At 34.7% G+C, this 6,000-nt stretch overlaps 1 protein-coding gene across 6 annotated transcripts in view; it reads right to left on the minus strand.

Annotated features, from left to right (window-relative positions):
- The window catches only part of EMB2757 (Transducin/WD40 repeat-like superfamily protein), a 254,050-nt gene extending 253,219 nt beyond the window's left edge, over nt 1-831 (minus strand). For 3 of the 6 annotated variants that reach the window (XM_089820807.1, XM_089820803.1, XM_089820805.1), the window contains exons 1-2: nt 598-828; nt 185-288 (exon numbers count right to left, since the gene is read on the minus strand). The gene's annotated coding sequence lies outside the window, so the exon portion shown is untranslated. Of the gene's footprint in view, nt 1-184; nt 514-597 lie in introns of those variants that run through there. The other 3 variants (XM_089820808.1, XM_089820806.1, XM_089820804.1) reach the window with 3 other exon arrangements.
- Between the last annotated feature and the right edge of the window lie 5,169 nt (nt 832-6,000).

The following is a 6,000-nucleotide window of genomic DNA, read 5'->3' on the forward strand; positions in this document are numbered from 1 at the left end:
TGGCAACCATGAAACGAATAAGAGGATCATTCATACGTTTCTACTGGCCTACAAAGTACTCTTTAATCCTAATTGGCAACTTTGAAACGAATACGAGATGCACCTGCTCCTGTCCCTGCTCCAGTTTGAATTATCAATCGCATCAAAAAACGGAAAGAAAATAAAGTTTAAACTGTAAAAGTACCTTAACAAAGTTTCATCCACAAATTCTCAGCATATCACAGTTCCGTCTCTGGCCTGAATGAAATTATCGAGCGTAACACCATATTTCAATTTATCGACTTGAGCCTAGGACAAGCAACAGAGTAACATGTACAAATTTATTAGGCCGACAGGCGTTCCCCGTGTGGTAAGTGCATGGCAGCAACTACTGCTGCGGTTTGAAATCTATGGTTGAGATTGAAAGGACAACCATATAATTATTCTGAGCCAAAAATGTCTTTTTGACACATTTTTCTTTATCGAGTTCATAACTTATACGAAATTCAACATTATTGTTAGAAGATGAACATTGTGGCGCCAAGTATTTTAAGGGTTTAAATAAACTGAAAATTTGCAAAAAGAAAGGCCGTTTCTTTAATTTTGAGCTCAACTCACAGTTTACAGGAATAAATTATTATGCCTCTGTTTGCAAGAGTGTTGGCAGTGGCAGGCATTTATGACATTTTGATGTTTGCTGAGAGGTTGTGCAGTAGAAAGGGCGAGCATACCACCAGCTAGTTGCTAACCTCTCCTACCGCAATGTGGATATGACAGAAAAGATTCAAGACGTTTGGTGAAATATGCGCAAATTGTTTAGCTGCAGAAATTTTTTAAGAGATTACCCTTGGGGTCCCATGGGGTGCTTGAGCTCTATATTTAAGGAGTTGGAGGTCCAATGATAATATTTTGTGGGGGCTAAAGCGTAATTTGGAATCTTTTTTTATTAATTATGAGCCCTTACTTTTTAGTTGAGCCGATGCAAAAGGTGGGGGCTGGAAATAGCCCCTATTGTTTAGAGAAGAATTCTGCCACTTGGCAAGAACCTACCTTTCATTTTCCTTCCAAATTGAAATCATCTTGTCAAAAATTTTAAAAACAACAATTTATATTTTTAATATTTCCTTCAATTTAAGAGCTATTTTTTAAAAACAGATTTATATGTAATGCCCATTTGACTACTCCTCTTTATATGTTCCTAAAAAAGCTCAGCGGCACCCGCTCTATTTTTAAGCAAGTGGGTGCCCATGGGACCCCAGCCTTAAAAAACATGGTTTCTTGTTGTTTATTTATTTAAGCCATGAATTTAAGGGAAGAGACCTAGTAGTTGGCGGGGTGCAATGATCAAAAATTATAGATCCTCTCCTATGGTCTGGTATTGTTATAGATCTTCCCTAGATCAACAAATTTAACCACACCTGCAAGCACGGTGACAAAGAGTACCTAGGAGCTGGCATCAAAGGTAAGGCAAGAATCTTGATGGCTCAGCTGAGGTCCAATTCACATCACTTGAGGTGCGAAACCAGTAGATGGAAGATCCCTAAAGAAAGGTGGGAGGAGAAAATTTGTAAGTTTTGTAACAAGAGCACGATGGAGACAAAATGGCTCTACATAAAGGAATGTACAGCATACAAAGATATTTGGGTCCAATTCATGGATAGTATAAAAGAGTTTTTTGACGGGCCAAGACTTCACAAGGTGGTTGCCTTGCTAATGTAGCTTCACAAAAGAAGGGATAGCCTAGAAAAATCTATTTAGTGGACCCCCCCTTTTTAGTCCCATAGACCTTTGATCTCGTGGATGTTAGTAAAACTCATTTCATTTCCCCAATTGCTTGTTCATAAAATAGTTGTTTGCCATTATACTAATACATAATCATTTACATGCACATTTATTAATACAAACATGTTTATGTTTCACATTTCATTGCATAAAAAATGTGACATTTGTATTATTAGTCAAATTAATGTTTTTGGTAGTGGCATATAATTAGTTTAAATTAAAGTAAGTTATTTTATTCTAAAGCTAAAACGTGAAAAAAAAAATGTGGTTTAAAATCTAATTTTTATTGGTTGAAAGAATTTTTGCCAAGGGTAATTTTGTTTTTTAATTGTAAATAATAGAAAGAAAATTCTTAAAGAGATAAGTTTGTATTAATTATGGTAACCAGCATTGTAACTTCAGGCAGGGGTCATTTATTGCTTCAGATTAACACAACAAATATTTATTATTAAGAGATCAAATGGATTTAAAGTCATTGCTAAGTAGACATTTTGAGGTTTCAACGACAACGAAGATTCTAGAAAACCTTTGAATTTAAGGAACGGATAAGTGTAAGTTGCGATTTTTATATGTTTTTCCAAAGAGTATTTGTTAGTTGTCACATGTACATAACTTCTTGTGTGGTAAATTGCACAGCAAAAATGAAAGACAAGGTTGTGGCTTTTACGAATATTGCTTCTCAAGTATTTATGATAAAATCAATGAAATGGATTTCTAGGTTATTAGTCTATAATATAAGGATTTTTCCCAAAATTTTCATAGAGAAGATAAACTGCAACGGATCAACATTATATGTGTTGATCTCTAAGCCTAAGTTGTCGATTAGTGTCTAACATTTAGTCATTTTGAAGGAAGTGTTGGATGGTCATCATCGCGATTGAGCCATCCAGAGAAGCTCGAGCTACGAAATGACTTGTTAATTTATTAACACATGTTGACCAAGTCAAAGATTGCAGAGCACCCTAGTTGAGACTGAGCAAGCATACAAGCCGAGTAATTTAGTTGAGACCAAGCAAGCGAAAAGTTTGTTATTATTGAGTTAACAGAATACGTGGAGGCCGAGTGACAACATGAATGTTAGTTATGATAGAGCATTAGAACATTCAAGTGTCGAGTAAACCAGCATTGACATATGAATTTGTAATTGCACAAACACTTATGTAATTCATTCTAGCCAACCTCTACACAAAATTTAAGGATCAAAGAGATAATTAAGGAGGGAATTACGCATTTTGTCAGAAGGTAATAATCCCTAGGAAAACATATTAATCAACCAGAAAATCAAAATGGAAAATGACAAAAGAATGAAATATGGATTGTTGATCCTAATCTAGAACCTTTGAGGATTATCTATTTAAGAAGGATTCCTAACCTAAAATTGTATAGAGAGTGTGTGAATCATATACAGAAGTGTGTATGTGAAGAGAAGTGAAGTGGAGAAGCAAACAAGCTAAGTACAAAGCGAAGGAGTTCAAACAGTGCAACTAGAGCAATGAAGGATAGAACGGATATATCAGTTAAGGAGATTAGATTTTTGAAGAGAGGAGATCCATGATCATCTTTCAGAGCAAATCGAAGGGTCAGTTTGCTCCTGGATCAGTTCTAACATATTGAGTCAGGAAAAATCTCTTAACAAGGTGGTTCTAACATACCTACTTTAAATCTCCTAACAGAGTTCTTAATTGTAAGTGTAAAATCCTTTCACATGGTAAGACCTAGCAGTCTTAAATGCTTTTAACAGAGTAGACCCCTCACAGGGTAGATCATCTTATATGATCAAATTGTAACGCTAACAGGTTTATTTGTTGTTGCAGTAGTGAAGATTTATGGGTTTTATCCCCACCCCAATTTTACCTTCATATTGAAGTGTTTATGGGTAATCAAAATCATTGTATTATGTGTTGATGATTTTCATGGATGTTATGCTTAGATAGATTTCATTTCAGCATTACATAATCATGTTTATATTATATAAGATTTGAGATATGAGATGGATTAGGTGTGAAATGTTTTAGCAAAGTATTATAGGTCCTGATTCACCCCACCCCCCTCTTAGTATCTTGTTTCCCATTAAGATTTCCAACAATATGTTGACTAATGACTCTTTAATTCTTATAGAAATGCCCTTGTCATTGATGCTAGAATATATTTAGAAAGGGACTGCTATGATTTAAGGAACTATTATTATCTATATCATCTACTTGTTGTTAGCAATTGTATATAGTAATGTTTATGTCCAGCAATAGATACCATCCAAGCTACAAAATTTGTAAGGCGTTTTGCACCTTAACATATTATGAGTAAAATATTGCTTCATTCCACTAAATATAAAACATGTTCAAACAAGTTTTGCTTCACTTGGCGCCCAGAGCAATTGTTTCTTGCGCTACATTGCTAAGTATTTAACATAATCACAAAGCTCTAGTATAGAATTATGCTCCATCTACAAATTATTTATGGTTTGATTAAACATTCCTCTCGTATGAACAATTAAGATGAATAGAACTATTTTTACCTCACTTTCGAATCTAAATTCAAGGAATAAGGGAAGTGATGAAACACTCTACCTAGAAATTAAACAATGACCAATCATAGTTGTACAATGGAGGGAGGGTTGGTTTTAAGAAGATGTAGCATAAGTCATGCTTGGTTTCCTTTAAAAGAGATGCTACAACCTAAGTATTAATTGTTCAATTTCAGCCATGATAAGTCACGGAGGAGGATCCCCCAACAATTTTGGAATGAAATGTCATTGTGGTCCATTAGAATCTATTCTCTTCATTTTCATTAGCATTTTTTCATTGACTTATGATTATAATGTTCAAAGGAAGGACATACAAAAGTACTCAATTAATGATTCTTCTCTATAACCATAAACAAAAAATGAACGGCAACATTTTATCACCCAAAAAAACACTCTTATGAAATAGTATAAAACCTTTCAAATAGCTTCCTATGGAGACCCTAATCACTGGGGGCTTTATTAAGTTCGTACAAAATTGTGTTAGATTGTGGTGACTGATCAGGAAAGTACTGTACGTACTTCATAAATAGTGGGGTTCGGGGCATCACCCCAAAATTTTTTTTTGGGTAGTGGCCGACATGGTAGCTGACATATTATGGCCGACATGTTATAACCCTAAAGCGATTTAATACTTGTATAAAAGGGCTTAGGGTTGGGTATTTTTAATAATGTTGTGATACGAAATTGGTTCTTGCGGCGGTATTGAGTTGTAAGGGATTACGGATTGTAATCAGGTTGTAATCACTGGTTTGTAATAAGATCGGACTTGCTATTTGGTGGACGTAGCCCAGGGATTGGGTGAACCACGTTAAATCTTGGTGCCTTGTGTTCATTTCTGTGTGATCTATTATTTTTTCTGTTATTGGTTATATTTGCATGTAGTTTTTTTTTTTTTTTTGTCTATAGTTTATCCTAACAAATTGGTGGGGAACATAATCTATTGCATATAAAATGGGGCACGACTATCCTCCAGACAAATGCACCTTTGACCAAAATTGAAAAAATTGTTCTCCATGATCCGTATCTTTTGTGATCGAAAACAACCAAAATTTTGAGAAAAAATCACTATGTTTTCAAAGATTTGAAGGAAGAAAAAAAAAAAGGCTTTTGTTGCATTTTGTATAGAGCATAGCCGACGCCTATAAAATGTTGGGAAGGTTATGAAGCCCTATCATTTTCCCCAAAAAAACAAAAGCCTTGTCCCTAGAAAATTATGCCCAAGGCAACAACTAGAATTGTTTTTGGGGCCCATATAATTTATAGGGAGAAAGATGGTCTCTTTGATGGCTAGAAGTTTTTCAAAAGTATGAAAAGATAGAGGACTTTGTACCATCCATTCCGGTGTGGTTGTGGTTGGCTCAATCGTCCAAAATCATTTCGCCTACCTCAAAACAACTATTGGTTCAGCAGCTTTGTATCAATGTAGTTATGAGATCTCACAATTTGTTCTATATTTGTAAATGATTGTTCTAGACATAATATCATGAATATTATGTAAATATGCTTTACAGTTTTGAAAATATCAAATTCAAATACTTCCTTCTGTCTAACTACTACAGCAGCACACACACCAAAACTCCAACACAACATCTCCACTCTTATCTCAATACAAATAAAACAATTCACATATGTTCATTTCATACAATTTGGTTGTATGCTAACATTTAACCACTAAGACACATAATAACCTTGCTTCTTGCTTCATATTCCCTAGA

This window comes from Cupressus sempervirens, chromosome 3 (genome assembly GCF_028749045.1).
Source record: "Cupressus sempervirens isolate cs-2001-9-10 chromosome 3, ASM2874904v1, whole genome shotgun sequence".
Lineage (NCBI taxonomy): Eukaryota > Viridiplantae > Streptophyta > Pinopsida > Cupressales > Cupressaceae > Cupressus > Cupressus sempervirens.